The sequence below is a fragment of the Desmodus rotundus genome, chromosome 1, assembly GCF_022682495.2.
Source record: "Desmodus rotundus isolate HL8 chromosome 1, HLdesRot8A.1, whole genome shotgun sequence".
In the NCBI taxonomy this organism is placed as follows: Eukaryota; Metazoa; Chordata; class Mammalia; order Chiroptera; family Phyllostomidae; genus Desmodus; species Desmodus rotundus.
This window is the reverse complement of record NC_071387.1, coordinates 90,180,355-90,189,481: the sequence shown is the minus strand read 5'-3', so window position 1 is coordinate 90,189,481 and position 9,127 is coordinate 90,180,355. Positions and strand designations below refer to the sequence as shown.

The 9,127-nt window shown below is 39.6% G+C and overlaps 1 non-coding gene across 1 annotated transcript; it reads right to left on the bottom strand.

The window, feature by feature from the left end:
- Window positions 1-3,360: 3,360 nt before the first annotated feature.
- LOC128779776 (U6 spliceosomal RNA) lies at window positions 3,361-3,467 on the bottom strand. Its single transcript, XR_008425834.1, has one exon. It is a non-coding gene; the product is annotated as a U6 spliceosomal RNA (small nuclear RNA).
- Between the last annotated feature and the right edge of the window lie 5,660 nt (window positions 3,468-9,127).

Genomic DNA, 9,127 nt, shown 5'->3' with positions numbered 1-9,127 from the left:
ATGGCTGTGTTCCCACAAAACTTTATTTACAAAAACAAGTGGCAAGCAGGGTTTTGCTCATGGGCCGTAGTTTGTAGAACCCTGTTTCAGAACTTGGTTTTGCAGTTAAATCCCCCATCTCAAAGCTTCCTTGTATTACAATGGGAGATTAATTTAATTAATTAATTTAGTTTTTTATTATTATTTTTAATTCTTTATTGTTATTCAATTACCGTTGTGTGCCTTTTCTCCCCATCCCTCACCTCACCCCAGCTGAACCCACCTCCCTTCCCCACCTCCACCCTTCCCCTTGATTTTGTCCATGTGTCCTTTATAGTAGTTCCTGTAATCCCCTCTCCTCACTGTCCCCTCCCCACACCCCCGGCCATTTGTTAGATTATTCTTAACTTCATTGTCTCTGGTTATATTTTGTTTCCTTTTTTCTTCTGTTGATTATGTTCCACTTAAAGGTGAGATCATATGGTATTTGTCCCTCACCACCTGGCTTATTTCACTGAGCATAATACTCTCCAGTTCCACCCATGCTGTTGCAAAGGGTATAAGCTCCTTCTTTCTCTCTGCTGCATAGAATTCCATTGTGTGTATGTATCATAGTTTTTGGATCCACTCGTTTGCTGATGGGCACTTAGGTTGCTTCCAGTACTAGGCTATTGTAAATTGTGCTGCTATGAACATTGGAGTGCACAGGTTCTTTTGGATTGGTGTGTCAGGGTTCTTGGGGCATAATCCCAGCAGTGGAATTGCTGGGTCAAAGGGCAGTTCCATTTTTAGTTTTCTGAGGAAATTCCATACTGTTTTCCACAGTGGCCTCACCAGTCTGCATTCCCACCAACAGTGCACTAGGGTTCCCTTTTCTCCGCATCCTCTCCAACATTTGTTTGTGGATTTGTTTATACTGGCCACTCTGACTGGTGTGAGATGATACCTCATTGTGGTTTTAATTTGCATCTCTCTGATGGCTAGTGATGCTGAGCATCTTTTCTTTTTTTTTTTTTTTTAAATTTATTTATTGTTATTTAATTACAGTTGTATGCCTTTTCCCCCCATCCCTTCACCCCACCCCAGGTGAACCCACTTCCCTCCCCCCTCTCCACCCTCCCCCTTGGATTTGTTCATGTGTCCTTTATAGTAGTTCCTGTAATCCCCTCTACCCACTGTCCCCGCCCCCACCCCCCACCCCCGCCCTTGCTATTGTTACATTGTTCTTAACTTCAATGTCTCTGGTTATATTTTGTTTGCTTTTTCCTTCTATTGCTTATGTTCCAGTTAAAGGTGAGATCATATGGTATTTGTCCCTCACTTCCTGGCTTATTTCACTTAGCATAATGCTCTCCAGTTTCATCCATGCTGTTGCAAAGGGTATAAGCTCCTTCTTTCTCTCTGCTGCATAGAATTCCATTGTGTAAATATACCATAGTTTTTGGATCCACTCGTTTGCTGATGGGCACTTCGGTTGCTTCCAGTACTTGGCTATTGTAAATTGTGCTGCTATGAACATTGAGGTGCACAGATTCTTTTGGATTGGTGTTTCAGTGTTCTTAGGGTATAATCCCAGCAGCGGAATTACTGGGTCAAAGGGCAGTTCCATTTTTAGTTTTCTGAGGAAATTCCATACTGTTTTCCACAGTGGCCTCACCAGTCTGCATTCCCACCAACAGTGCACGAGGGTTCCCTTTTCTCCGCATCCTCTCCAACATTTGTTTGTGGATTTGTTTATGTTGGCCATTCTGACTGGTGTGAGATGATACCTCATTGTGGTTTTAATTTGCATCTCTCTGATGGCTAGTGATGCTGAGCATCTTTTCATATGTCTCTGGGCCTTCTGTATGTCTTCCTTGGAGAAGTGTCTGTTCAAGTCCTTTGCCCATTTTTTAATTGGGTTGTTTGTCTTCCTGGAGTGGAGTCGTGTGAGTTCTTTATATATTTTGGAGATCAGGCCCTTGTCTGAGGTATCATTGGCAAATATGTTTTCCCATATTGTTGGTTCTCTTTGTAATTTGGTGCTGTTTTCTTTAGCCATGCAGAAGCTTTTTATTTTGATGAGGTCCCATTTGTTTATTCTTTCCTTTATGTCCCTTGCTTTAGGGGATGTGTCTGTGAGGATGTTGCTGCGTGGAATGTCTGAGATTTTCCTGCCAATGTTTTCCTCAAGGACTTTTATGGTGTTACGGCTTATATTTAAGTCTTTTATCCATCTTGAGTTTATTTTTGTGTATGGCTTAAGTTGGTGATCGAGTTTCATTTTTTTGTACATAGCTGTCCAGATCTCCCAACATCATCTGTTGAAGAGGCTGTTTTTGCTCCATTTTATGCTCCTGCCTCCCTTGTCAAACATTAATTGACCGTAAAGACTTGAGTTTATTTCTGGGCTCTCTGTTCTGTTCCATTGGTCTATGTGCCTGTTTTTATGTGCCAGTACCAGGCTGCTGTGATTACAGTGGCCTTGTAGTACAGTTTGATATCAGGTATTGTGATCCCTCCTGCTTTGTTCTTTTTCTTCAAAATTGCTACAGCTATTTGGGGTCGTTTATGGTTCCATATAAATTCCTGAAATGTTTGTTCTATATCTGTGAAAAATGTCATAGGTACTCTAATAGGGATTGCATTGAATCTATAAATTGCTTTGGGTAGTATGGCCATTTTGATGATGTTAATTCTTCCAATCCATGAACATGGTACATGCTTCCATTTGTTTGTGTCTTCCTTAATTTATTCCTTCAGTGTTGTGTAGTTTTCTGAGTACAGGTCTTTTACCTCCTTGGTTAAATTTATTCCTAGGTACTTTATTTTTCTTGTTGCTATATCGAATGGGATTTTTTTTCCTGATTTCTGTTTCTGCAGTTTCGTTGTTGTTGTACAGGAATGCCTTTGATTTCTGAGTATTGACTTTGTATCCACCTGTTTTGCCAAATTCATTTATTAGGTCGAGTAGTTTTTTTGGTGGAGTCTATAGGGTTTTCCATGTACACTATCATGTCATCTGCAAACAGTGACAGTTTCATTTCCTCCTTTGCAATTTGGGTGCCTTTTATTTCTTTTTCTTGTCTTATTGCTGTGGCTAGGACTTCCAATACTATGTTGAATAGGAGTGGTGAGAGAGGGCATCCTTGTCTTGTTCCTGATCTTAGTGGGAAAGCTCTAAGTTTTTGTCCATTGAGTATGATGTTGGCTGTAGGTCTCTCCTATACGGCCTTTATTATGTTGAGGAATGCTCCCTTTATTCCCACTTTGCTGAGTGTTTTTATCAGAAATGGGTGCTGTATCTTATCAAATGCTTTTTCCACATCTATTGATATGATCATGTGATTTTTGTCACTGCTGTTGTTGATGTGATGTATTATGTTTATTGATTTGCGAATAAAAAATATGGAACTCTTCATGAATTTGCGTGTCATCCTTGTGCAGGGGCCATGCTAATCTTCTCTGTATCGTTCCAATTTTAGTATATGTGCTGCCAAAGTGAGCACTTATTTTATTTTTTAAAGTATATTTTATTGATTATGCTATTGCAGTTGTCCCAAATTTTTTCACCCCTTTCTCCCCCCTCCACCTTGCACTCCCTCACCCTCCAGCATTCCCAACCCCCTTAGTTCATGTCCATGGGTCATACATATAAGTTCTTTGGCTTCTACATTTCCCTTACTATTCTCAATCTCCCCTTGTCTATTTTAGGCCTACCAGTTATGCTTCTACTTCCCTGTACATTTTCTCCCCCATTCTCCCATTCTCCTTCCCCACTGATAACCCTCCATTTCTGTGGTTCTGTTCTTGTTCTATTGTTTGCTTAGTTTTTGTTTTTGTACTTTAGGTTTGGTTGTTGATAGTTGTGACTTTTTTGTCACTTCACTGTTCAAGTTTTGATCTTCTTTTTCTTAGATAAGTCCCTTTAACATTTCATATAATAAGGGTTTGGTGATGATGAACTCCTTTAACTTGACCTTGTCTGAGAAGCACTTTATCTGCCCTTCCATTCTAAATGATAGCTTTGCTGGATACAGTAATCTTGGATGTAGGTCCTTGCCTTTCATGACTTGGAATACTTCTTTCCAGCCCCTTCTTGCCTGTAAGGTCTCTTTGGAGAAATCAGCTGACAGTCTTATGGGAACTCCTTTGTAGGTAACTGTGTCTTTTTCTCTTGCTGCTTCTAAGATTCTCTCCTTATCTTTAATCTTGGCTAATGTAATGATGATGTGCCTTGGTGTGTTCCTCCTTGGGTCCAGCTTCTTTGGGACTCTCTGAGCTTCCTGGACTTCCCGGAAGTCTATTTCCTTTGCCAGATTAGGGAAGTTCTCCTTCATTATTTGTTCAAATAAGTTTTCAATTTCTTGCTCTTCCTCTTCTCCTTCTGGCACCCCTATAATTCGGATGTTGGAATGTTTCAAGATGTCCTGGAGGTTCCTAAGCCTCTCCTCATTTTTCCAAATTCTTGTTTCTTCATTCTTTTCTGATTGAATGTTCCTTTCTTCCTTCTGGACCACACCATTGATTTGAGTCCCAGTTTCCTCACATCACTATTGGTTCCCTGTACATTTTCCTTTGTTTCCCTGAGCATAGCCTTCATTTCTTCATCTAATTTGCAACCAAGTTCAACCAATTCTGTGAGCATCCTGATTATCGGTGTTTTGAAATCTGCATCTGATAGATTGGCTATCTCTTCATAGCTTAGTTGTATTATCTCTGGGGCTTTGATCTGTTCTTTCAATTGGGCCTTTTTTTTTTTTGTCTTGGCGCACCTGTTACGTAAAGGGGCAGAGTCTTAAGTGTTCACTGGGGCGGGGTAACACTGGTCACTGTGCTGTGATGCTGTGTGTGGGGGAGAGGCCAAGAGGGAGCAATGGCACTTGCTCCACTCTCTGCCGGATTTCAGTCACTCCCTTCGCTACCCACAATCAAACTGGACCCTTCTGGTGCTGATTTCTGAGTTAGTGGATGTGCTTGTGCACGCTGTAGGCCCCTGTGTGTCTCTCCAACGAACTCTCCTGTGAGGCTGGGAGTTTCTCCCACTGCCTCCTCAACCCCCATGGGTGTTTTCAATCAGAGGTTTGAGGCTTTATTTCCCCACACTGGAGCCCTGGGTTGCGAGGTGTTCTTCCCTCCTCTGCCGTTCCTCCTAATTTATCTATGTGCGAATGTCGGGCTGCGGGGTCTGCTAGCTGTCGCACTGCTTGCTCCGTTCCACAACCCACCACCTCTCTGGGTCGCCAGCCACTGCCTTGCCATGAGTCCTCTCTGCCCCAGCTGCCCATCTCTGCCCTCCTACCAGTCTGGATGAATGTTTCTTCTTTATCTCCTTGGTTGTCGGACTTCCATGCAGTTCGATTTTCTGTTAGTTCTGGTTGTTTTTTGTTTTTAAATTGTTGTTTTCCTTTTGGTTGTGAGAGGAGGTGCCGTGTGTCTACCTATGCCTCCATCTTGGCCAGAAGCTCCATCTCTTTATTCCTTTAAACCATCCGTATTACTCAGTAAATTTTTATGGTTTTCTTCATGCACATGTTATAAACAATGTGGTTATTTTGTTGTTATTGTTGTTGTTGCCATTGCAAATAAGACACTTAATAAGCATTATCTTATTTTTTGTTGATTTTTATATTTTTTTCTGATATCAAACACATTTTAAAACTCTCCTATGGAAGTTGTTATAGTTCTTAGCATATATTATTTAAAATGCATTGGTCTCTCTCTTTCTCATAGTTGTATCTCTTATTTCCATGATATGCCATATGGTCAAAATTTCACAGCACACTTATAATACCAGTAAAGGTGAATGTGTTTATTTCTAGGGCTGCTATAACAAAGTACTACTTACTGGGTGACTTAAATAACAGAAATTTATTTCTCACAGTTCTGAAGGCTGAAAGTCCGAGATCAAGTTGTCAGAAGGGCAAGTTTCTTCTGAGGGCTGTGAAGGAAAGAGTCTGTTCCAGGCCTCTTTCCTTAGCTTGTAAAAGGCCACCTTTTCCCTGTGTCTTCACAAGGTCTTCTTTCTGTGTGTGTCTGTGTCCTAATCTCCTCTTCTTACAAGGACACCAGTCATATTGGATTAAGGCCCATTCTAGTTGCCTCATTTTACCTCAATTGCCTCTTTAAAGACTGTGCCTCCAACACAGTGGTATTCTGAGGTACTATGGGTGAGGACTTCAGCCTGTGAATGGGGGTGGGGGACACAGTTCAGAAAAATCACCTATCTCTAATGGGAATGCATCTGCTGTTTCAACAGCAAGTCTGATGTGTGCCTAGTTCAAGGGAGATACTTTTATCATCCCTCTATTCCCAAATTTTCAAAGAGATTTTATCAGGAATGAATCTCATGTTCTATTGAAATCCTTTTTGCTATCTACTGACAGCACTTAGAATATTTTTTTACCTATTTCTCTGATGTAAGATATTAATAGATTTCCTGTGATTAAAAAGTTCTGGATCAGCATTCAGAATATATAAAGAAATCCTACCAATCAACAGCAAGAGAGGTTTTTAAATCTAGTATAAAATAGATTAAGAATGTAATCAGACCATTCAGAGAAAAGGATATACTCCTGATCAATGAACACTGGAAAACTCTCCACCACAGTAGTAATCAGAGAGATGAAAATTAAAGCAGGAATACAATCCCCTCCTACACAAGCTAGCAAGGGTGTGGAAGACAGAACTCTCACACCCTGCAGATAGCAGAGCAAGCAGTAACACCGTACTCATATGTGCAAGTGGGGACGTGTACATGAGGTGTGTTGTAGTATTGTCTGTAACAGCCACCAAAACAAAACAAACAACCTAAATGTCCTGGTGTAAAAAATAAAAGGTAAATAAAATATGGTGCATTTGTACAATACATAAGCTAGAGCTACTTGTATCAATGGAGGTAAACCTCAAGAACATAATGCTGAGAGAACAAAAGCAAGTTCTAGAGGGATGCATTTAGAATAAAATTAGTTAGGATATGTTAAAGAGAAACAAAATAATATGTAGCTAAATACTTATGGACCCTTATGGAAGCTGTAGAGACACAAATGGATTAGAAACATAAACACCAACTTTGAAAGAGTTGTTATGCCTGGGTTTTGCAAGAGGTGGGGTTTGGAAGGAAGATTGGAGAGAATGGGACTGAGGATGAATTCGAAAAGGTTGCCTCAGCTAATGTTTAAGGTTTTATTTTATTTCTTTTGTAATAAAATGATCTGAAAAACAAAATCCTTTACATTCCTGGGCTAATATCTTACTTGGTCATGGTGAATGCCTCTATTAATGTATTATTGAATTGTTTGTTACTGCTTTATTTATAGTTTTTCATCTAGTGCCTTCATCTTCTGTTTTGTTTTTTTCCATTATATTTTTCAAGATTGGATTCCAGGGTTGTACTGTCCTCATAAAGTGAATTAGAGAGCCTTCCATGTTTTTTTCTATAACCTGGAACCGTTAGTCAAATATAGGAGCACTCTGTTACTGGAAAATTCAGCAAAACAAACACATTAGAAAAATCTCTGTTCGAGAAAGCTGTTGTAGAGCTTCCGTTTCATAACACTTTAATTTTTATGTGAATATTTTTGTCTTAAGACATTACTCTTTTTTTCCCCCCTGGATGGTGTGGCTCAGTGGATTGAGGGCAGGCCTGTGAATGAAAGGGTTGCTGGTTCAATTCCCAGTCAGGACACATGACTGGGTTGTGGGCCAGGTCCCCAGTAGGGGGTGTGCAAGAAGCAACCACACACTGATGTTCCTCTCCCTCTTTTTCTCTCTCCCTTCCCCTCAGTCTAAAAATAAATGAATAAAATCTTTTAAAAAATACATTACTTTTTCATGAGTCAATTTTGTTATTTATATTTCACAAAAGAATCTGCACCAGTGAGCTTTTCTCATTCTTTATGAAGAGTTGGGTGTAGGGATATCTTGCTTTTTAATCTTTCACATGCTTTTAGAGTTCATCATCATTTATAGTTTTATTTGTTTTGTGCTCTCCCTTTCAGTCAATAAGCAAAGGTTTGTCTATATTACTGCTTTCTCCCAAGGGCCACTTCTTGGACGTATTTACCATATCTTGAGATTTACTGTTTTTGAATTCATAGATTTTTACTTTGTTCTTGAAAGATTTCTATTTCTTGAGTTCCTTAAAATTTTTAATTTTCATTCTTCTTGATATTAAAACTAACTTCATTTTTATTTGCAACAATAAAAAACAATTTAAGGGCTTTGGCAGTATCTTATAAATTTTGTATGTATTATTCACATTCTCATTATTCTCTAAATGATCTTTGATTGTATATTTTATTTCTCCTCTGCCTCAACAATTAGTTAGGAGATGGTTCTCTTTTTCTCATTTCCATATAGTAATAGCTGTTCAGCATTACAGAAAAACAAAGACTACAGAGCAAGGCCAATGACGAGCCCAGCACAGTGCCCAGCACCCCATAAACACTTGCTACTACACAGCTGCACCAACTGATCGTGACACAAACATACCAACTCCGTAGTTAGGTCTCAAAAGTTGAAATAATAATAATGAAACATAAGGGAAAATAATCAGAGTCAAAAGTTATCTGCCCTTTTGCCCACAGTTTGAATATTAAGCCTCCATGTATCATCTATAGATAACATTAAATAAGAGCTTCACACAGTCAAACGAAACCACATGACTCAGACCTAATAACTGCAAACGCCATTTGCAATGGGACCCGACCTCATCCTCTCCCCATCTGCAAGAGAACCTACCAAGTGCAGGCACAGATATATCATATTTGCTTAAATGTAAGATGCATCCAATGTGTCCATACTTCAGATGGAAGGTCCAGCATGACCAAGGTCAATGGATGGTACCATCCCCACATGGTGGAGCAGGGCAGCACACACATCATAGCTCTTCCCAGCTGTCTATGAAATATACCTTTGACAATATCCCATATGCCTACCCTAAGATTTAGGATGTCATCCTGTACCTGTTCATTGTTGAAATTTGTTTCAGGGACACAGGTACACTTTGTCTTTTTTAATACACACATTAGTGAATTTTCCTTTTGAACAACAATAGCAATATATGCTCACATGACCCCTTCCCTTCAGAGTAGCTAATGTCAACTATTTGATATGTATCTTCCCACATTTTTCCTGAGCTCATTCAAACATTCATACATAAAAAGTT